Here is an 8094-nt window from a genome sequence, read left to right on the forward strand (position 1 = left end):
CTTGTAAAATAAGAAAGAATAAGCATAAGTATTGTGGCATAATGTGTAATAACAGCCCATAATGCAATAAATATCGATATAAAAGTATGATGCAAAATGGACATATCAACTCCCCCAAGTTTAGACCTCACTTGTCCTCAAGCGGAAGCCGATATCGAAAAATATGTTCACATGTTTAGAGATAGAGGTGTCGATAAAATAAAATACGGACATGAGGGCAACATGGATTGACTTTATCGGGTTCACCGTCACAATACGCTTTCTTCTCATGTCATAATACGTTTTATGATTTGTATAGACAAAATCGTCATATAAATGAGGTGGTACTAATAGACGAGCGCTCGACGCAGAGGGCGCGACGGCTCCAGGGCGATGCAGGGAAACGGCGGATCTGGCGCAGCGGTCTGAGGTGGACTGGATCGGGTGCGAGAGGCAGGTTTGAGGGCTAGATTCGGCCGATGCGGCGACCTGCCGAAGAGCGGCGGTGGCGGGGCTGGATCCGGTCAATGGGCAACCACCGGATCAGTTTGGGAGCCTAGCAGCAGGAGCGCTCCGTCCACACCCTGCGTTGGACCGGCAGTAGCACCGCTCCCTCCCTCCTAGCCCCGCGCTAGATTGGCAGCAACAGCGCAAATGGATTCAACCGCCAGCCCATTCGCGAAGGGCTTGACCCCAGCTACAAATTGCCGCCATAGAGTATGTTGACTATGTTCTAATATGTATGCTCAAGTTTGTCTTCTTGTCTCTCAAAAAAAGTTTGTCTTCTTGATTTTTCTGGCTGCGGGGCATGGGAACCGTGGATCGATCCCCACATACACAGGTACTATAATTTTTTTTCGTATGCTTCTTCTAGATTTCGTTTTGAGCCGATAGGTGCGAGATGTGGCATCACTTCTCGGCTCTACAAAATCCATTGCTGAAGTGCGTGTCCTGGGGTCCCAGCCTCCATCACTTCTTCAGTTCCCGCTAGGTTCGAGAACAAAAAAAATCAGTGTGGAAGACCACTAGCAGAATTGGATGTTGTATGCACCTTCATCTTCCAGTCCAATTACTTAGATTATTTCGGACAAATTCATTTGCTTTTAACCGTACGAAAGTTATATAGCAGGATAAGGATACATGCTTGTACTGCCTCTATCACAAATTGCACATGAGTTAACTAGAAAGCTAGCAATCAATCGCTCTGAAGGTATTGCTCTTTTATTTTATTTCAGATCGTGAGGAAAGGGGTTCCGATATGTGACTACTCTATGCTGTACTAACTACCTTATGTTGTACTGACTAATCTTAGAAATATATTTGGTCCAGGAGTAGTACATAGAGCACTTCTGGATCAGATATACACATGCTATTCACCTTCATAACCCAATTTTTTTGCTTATGACGATGTTTATTATCGGAAAGCTCTTGACAAAAGCATCAAGTAATGAGCCAATACTCAAATAACTGACCCACCTACAATCTTTTTTTCTAATGGCAATATTATATACACAACAATAATTTTTTACATTTTTCTTATTGTTGCAAATATATATCTTGGTAGTTATAAATGATACATCTATTTGGTCATCAGTTGCTTATCTGTAGTGTTTAGGAGAGTTTTTTTATTGGAAATGACTTTTGATTCTTGGTTCTTGAGGTGGTATATTACACTGAAGCACTTCAAATCTTGGCTCTGGCTAAGCATAATATATTACCTTACTACTGAGATTTGGCTACTAATGATATATGTTACCATTGTTTTTGTTGTCTTTGATAGTATAAAAGATCGGAAGATCAGCTATCACTGCTCCTGTTTGTTGGTAGATTTGGCAAACCCTCTAAGTTCATTTTTCACGAAAATATAGTTTGTACACTGGTTCGAATTAATATATTGATGTAAGTTGGGCAATATCCAAGTTTCTTTATACTAGTATAAGTTCAGAATTTGTAACACCATTCTACTACTTACACAAGAGCCTTGTGGCTAATCATACTTGGTCCTGTGTGCTCTTATCTGTAGGTATGGGTTTCACATCGTTGTCAATTTTGATATGTTTGACGGGATGAATGATGCGTCAGATTCTTCTAAAACTGCCACTATTCCGTACGTATCTGTCGCAACCTGAATTTATGTCTGTCATGCATTCATTATCTTTGTTTTGTGAGGCTCGATCAACTTTTAGCTTTTGTCCTCTTGGAGACGTCCTCCTTGAACAGCTTGGATTCAGTCATCAAGTCCATCATAGGTTTCTGCTGGATGCCCAGCATCCGCTTGCACTTAGACAGGGAGGGAGGGAAGGATCTGCCATATTGAAGCATCCAATATTTATGCTTACCCCGATCTCTAGAGTCAAGGATTCTCCACTGATTGAAAGATGCAAATACTGAGCTATGCTAACTAGAGTAATGCTATCTACTTTATATCAGCGCATTTTATTTGATTCTTTTAGTATCTAGACAATATTGCACGACCAAATCATAATAGACCGGGTGATTGACGTTCGCCTACCTGTAAGGATTCTCCCAGGTTGTATCTACCGAGGAGTGAGCGGAGGAGCAGGATTAGGAGATGCCCATGGCTTGATAATATGCCAGACAGCTTCTTGTGTGTTTGCAGCTTGCTAAACATTCGTCAAAATTATGGTTCGCTTGCACCTTGTACAAGTATGAATTTTTGCCATATCCCACTTCAGGGCATAAATTACTATTTTTTTCAAAACGGCAACGCATAAATTAAGGTTTTTTATATTGGATCGATATTTGTATGGTTGACTTTGACAGAACCTTTTACAACCAGCTACATAGAATGGTAAATCACTAAACTGCAATTCTTTAGTCTCCCTGTGTTCTAAAAATAAAATGCTTGGAACTTTTAATTATCAAGCAATGACTTTATTTACTCATATGTGTATTGTTTGATTCGGAGGCTAACAATAAATTTTGACCAACTATTGAGAGACCACTATCTTATCTTAGAAACAGAAGTAATAATAGGAACATAAAACATCTATACGGCAAGGATTTCACCATTAGCACACGAGAGAAGCATACTTGCTATGGCGTTGGACAATGTATACACAATTTTATTGTCTGATGTCAGTAAATCAAAATAAGCACTATGTGTGCGATATTTTTATTATCAGTACTCTAATATAAATATAGAGTTAGTTCACCCGATTAGTTGACTAGGATTATGTCCCATGTTCTGGACTAGCACCAAAGAGTTCTATTGTTAATTGATTCATCATTTTTGTCATCATCAAACTTATTCTTTACCATGCCAACCTAATTGGGACAATTGGCATTTGCTTCGCAGCGAAGCATGTCAACTTATTTTATCCCGTTGCAACGCATGAGCTCTTTGCTAGTATATATATATTGTCATATGATTTCTTATGCTAAGGTAACAATTCATTCACAATTTCAAGTATGAATTAGAAACTTCCTTGAAAACTAACAACATATAATCTCAGTCATTGAAACAATTGCAATTTATCATAACATCAGAAAGAGTCAATATAAGAGTTGTTCAGCAAGTCCACATACTCAACTATCATTTAGTCTTTCACAATTGCTAACACTCACGCAATATTTATGGGTATGAATTTTTAATCGGACACACAGAAAGAAAGGGGCTTATAATTTTGCCTCCCAACCTTTTACCTCAAGGGTAATGTCAACAATAATAGTTCATGAAAACTCACATTCAATTAGCTATATATATCAGGATTTTTTCAACACATTGTGCTTGGCAAAGGATAAAATGTAAAAAGGAAAGGTGAAGATCACCATGACTCTTGTATGAAGTATAAGACAAGAATAAAAGATAGGCCCTTCGCAGAGGGAAGCAGAGGTTGTCATGTGTTTTTATAGTTGGATGCACGAAATTTTATGCAAAAAACGTCACTTTATATTGCCACTTGTGATATGAACCTTTATTATGCAGCCCGTCACTTTTATTTCTTCCACATCACAAGATCATATAAAGATTATTTTCTCCACACTAACAAATCATACATATTTAGAGAGCAATTTTTATTGCTTGCAACAATAACAACTTACTTGAATGATTTTACTCAATCCATAGGTAGATATGGTGGACTCTCATGGCAAAACTGGGTTTAAGGATATTTGGAAGAACAATTAGTATCTCTATTTGGTGCAAAGAATTTGGCTAGCATGAGCGGAAAAGGCAAGCTCAACATGTTGGATTATCCATGACAATATAATTTATTTCAGATGTAAGAAAACATAACCCATTATGTTGTCTTCCTTATCCAACATCAACTTTTTAGCATGTCATATTTTAATGAGTGCTCACAATCATAAAAGATGTCCAAGATAGTATATTTATATGTGAAAACCTCTCTTTCTTTATTACTTCCTATTAATTGCAACGATAACCAAAACTATGTTTGTCAACTCCCAACAACTTTTATTCATCATACTCTTTATATGTGAAGTCATTACTCTCCATAAGATCCATATGATCTCTTTATTTCTTTTTATTCTTACTTTTATTCCCTCAAGACCATAGCAAGATAACACAGACTTGATTACATAGAAGGATCACAAGGCAAAACTCAAAACTAAATCATACTGAAACTTTATTCTACCAGATCAAGATATTACCAAAAGGATCAAACTAAGAAAAATGGTAGAGATAAAAGTGTGATGGTGATACGATACCGGAGCACTCCCCCAAGCTTGGCAGTCGCCAAGGGGAGTTCCCATACCCATGTGTTTATGACTCTTTCTTCGGAGGTGAAGGAGATGGTGATGATGATGACAATTGTGCCTTCAGCTTTTTCATATTGTAATTGAGAAGAGAGATCTCCTCCTTTAAATCATCGACCTCTGATTCCAGCTTTAAGATCTTGTCACATAAATCTCCTTTGCTTTTCTGCCGAAAACGAGAAGGAATAGATCGGTTGTTAGACAGTTTAGCCCTCTTAGGGAGACTCGACTTCTTGAACTTCATGTGCATATCCCCAGGTTGAGGTAGAGGAACATCCTCCTCCAAACTTGAATCATTGATCCTCCTCCTCATCATCCGTAGTTCGACCACAAGGAGATAGGTCCCCATAGGTCTTTGGGTCAGCAATGAGATGTGAGATATAGCTCTCTTTGTCGGAGTTTGAGATGACATCTTGCTCTAAATCTGCTACAGAAACAACTCGATACAAAAACATGAGATATTTCCGTGGTACGATGGTCAAAACCTTCGGGAGATTATATAATGAATGTTTTACCGACCAAAAGAAGTATCGTGCAAGAAAACGGAGTCCGGAGGGCACATGAGGTGCCCATGAGGCAGGGGGGCACGTCCTCCACCCTCGTGGAAGCCTCGTGTTCTTTCCGGACTGCTTCTTATTTTCCTAGTTTCTTAAATATTACAGAATGGAGAAAAATGCTATTAGAACTGTTTTAGAGTCGGTTTACTTACCGTACCACATACCTCTTCCTTTTCGGAGGCTAAAACGTTCTGGAAGGTGTCCCTTATATACTCTCCTGGGTTACGGTTTCAATAACATTAGTTTCAACATTTATAAGATTACCTGATATATAATGCTTGATTCTTTGACCGTTCACCACCCTCGGATTCGTGCCTTCGAAGTTGTTGATTTTTATGGCACCGGAACGATAAACCTCCTCAATAATGTAAGGTCCTTCCCATTTAGAGAGGAGTTTTCCTGCAAAAAAATTTAAACGAGAGTTGTATAACAATACATAATCACCTACATTAAACTCGCGTTTTTGTATCCTTTTGTCATGCCATTTTTTAACTTTTTCTTTAAACAGTTTGGCATTCTCATAGGCCTGGGTTCTCCATTCATCAAGTGAGCTAATGTCAAATAGTCTCTTCTCACCAGCAAGTTTGAAATCATAATTGAGCTCTTTAATGGCCCAATATGCCTTATGTTCTAGTTCGAGAGGTAAGTGACATGCTTTTCCATAAAACCATTTTATACGGAGACATACCCATATGATTTTTATATGCAGTTCTATAGGCCCATAATGCATCATCATGTTTCTTGGACCAATTTTTTCTAGATCTATTAACATTCTTTTGCAGAATTAATTTAAGCTCTTTATTGCTTAGTTCTACTTGACCACTATACTGTGGATGATATGGAGATGCAATTCTATGATTAACATCATACTTAGCAAGCATTTTACGAAAAGCACCATGAATAAAATGTGAACCACCGTCAGTCATTAAGTATCTAGGGACTCCAAACCTCAGAAAAATAACTTCTTTAGGCATCTTAATAGAGGTGTTATGATCAGCACTACTAGTTGGAATAGCTTCTACCCACTTAGTAACGTAATCAACAGCAACTAAAATATGTGTATACCCATTAGAGGAAGGAAACGGTCCCATATAATCAAAGCCCCAAACATCAAATGGTTCAATAACAAGTGAATAATTCATAGGCATTTCATGATGTCTACTGATATTACCAATTCTTTGACATTCGTCACAAGACAATACAAACTTACGGGCATCCTTGAAGAGAGTAGGCCAATAAAAACCGGATTGCAATACCTTATGTGCAGTTCTATCTCCAGCATGATGTCCTCCATAAGCCTTGGAGTGACACTTGCGTAGGATCTGTTCCTGTTCATGCTCAGGTACACAACGTCTAATAACCCCATCTACTCCTTCTTTATAAAGGTGTGGGTCATCCCAGAAGTAATGTCTTAAATCTTACAAAACCTTTTTCTTTTGCTGGTATGTGAAACTAAGTGGTATAAATTTATCAACAATGTAATTAGCATAATCAGCATACCATGGAGCAGTACGAGAAGCATTTATGACAGCTAGTTGTTCATCAGGAAAGCTATCATCAATAGGTAGTGGGTCATCAAGAACATTCTCTAACCTAGACAAGTTGTCTGCAACGGGGTTCTCAGCCCCCTTTCTATCAATTATATGCAAATCAAATTCTTGTAGCAAGAGAACCCATCTAATAAGTCTAGGTTTAGCATATTTCTTTTCCACAAGATATTTAATAGCAGCATGATCAGTGTGAACAGTTACTTTAGAATCAACAATATAAGGTCTGAACTTATCACAAGCAAATACAACTGCTAATTTTTTTTTCAGTAGTAGCATAATTTCTCTGGGCACTGTCTAGAGTTTTACTAGCATATTGGATAACATTTAGTTTCTTATCAACTCTTTGTCCTAGCACAGCACCTACAACATAATCACTAGCATCACACATAATTTCAAAGGGTAAATTCCAATCAGGTGGCTGAACAATGGGTGCAGAAATCAAAGCTTTCTTAAGTACTTCAAATGCTTCTACACAATCATCATCAAATACAAAAGGAACATCTTTTTGTAAGAGATTGGTCAGAGGCCTAGAAATTTTCGAGAAGTCTTTAATGAACCTCCTATAAAAACCGGCATGACCAAGGAAACTTCTTATACCTTTAATGTCCTTAGGACACGACATCTTTGCAATAGCATCAACTTTATCTTTATCAACTTCAATGCCTCTTTCAGAAATTTTATGCCCCAAGACAATGCCTTCATTAACCATAAAGTGGCACTTCTCCCAATTCAAGACAAGATTAGTTTCTTCACATCTCTGCAAAACTCGATCAAGGTTGCTTAAGTAATCATCAAAAGAAGTTCCATATACGAAAAAATCATCCATGAAAACCTCAACAATCTTTTCACAGAAGTCATAGAATATAGCAGTCATACATCTTTGAAAGGTAGTAGGTGCATTACATAAACCAAAAGGCATGCGTCTATAAGCAAAGGTACCGAAAAGGTAAGTAAAAGTGGTCTTTTCCTGATCCTCTTTTGACACAGGTATTTGAGAGAAACCAGAATAATCATCTAGAAAGCAAAAATGTTTATGTTTAGATAATCTTTCTAGCATTTGTTCAATAAAAGGTAAAGGGTAATAATCCTTTTTAGTAGATTTATTTAGTTTGCGGAAATTAATTACCATTCTATAACCTGAAACAATTCTTTGTGGGATCAATTCATCTTTATCATTAGGAACAACAGTAATACCTCCCTTCTTAGGGACACAATGGACAGGACTTACCCACTTACTATCAGCAACAGGATAAATTATACCTGCCTCC

The 8094-nt window shown here is 37.8% G+C and overlaps 1 long non-coding RNA gene across 1 annotated transcript; it reads left to right on the forward strand.

The window, feature by feature from the left end:
• Window positions 1-329: 329 nt before the first annotated feature.
• On the forward strand, window positions 330-2730 carry LOC125508291. Its single transcript, XR_007283348.1, has 2 exons — window positions 330-820; window positions 2003-2730. It is a non-coding gene; the product is annotated as an uncharacterized LOC125508291 (long non-coding RNA).
• Window positions 2731-8094: the final 5364 nt, after the last annotated feature.

This window comes from Triticum urartu, chromosome 5, assembly GCF_003073215.2.
Source record: "Triticum urartu cultivar G1812 chromosome 5, Tu2.1, whole genome shotgun sequence".
Taxonomy (NCBI): Eukaryota; Viridiplantae; Streptophyta; class Magnoliopsida; order Poales; family Poaceae; genus Triticum; species Triticum urartu.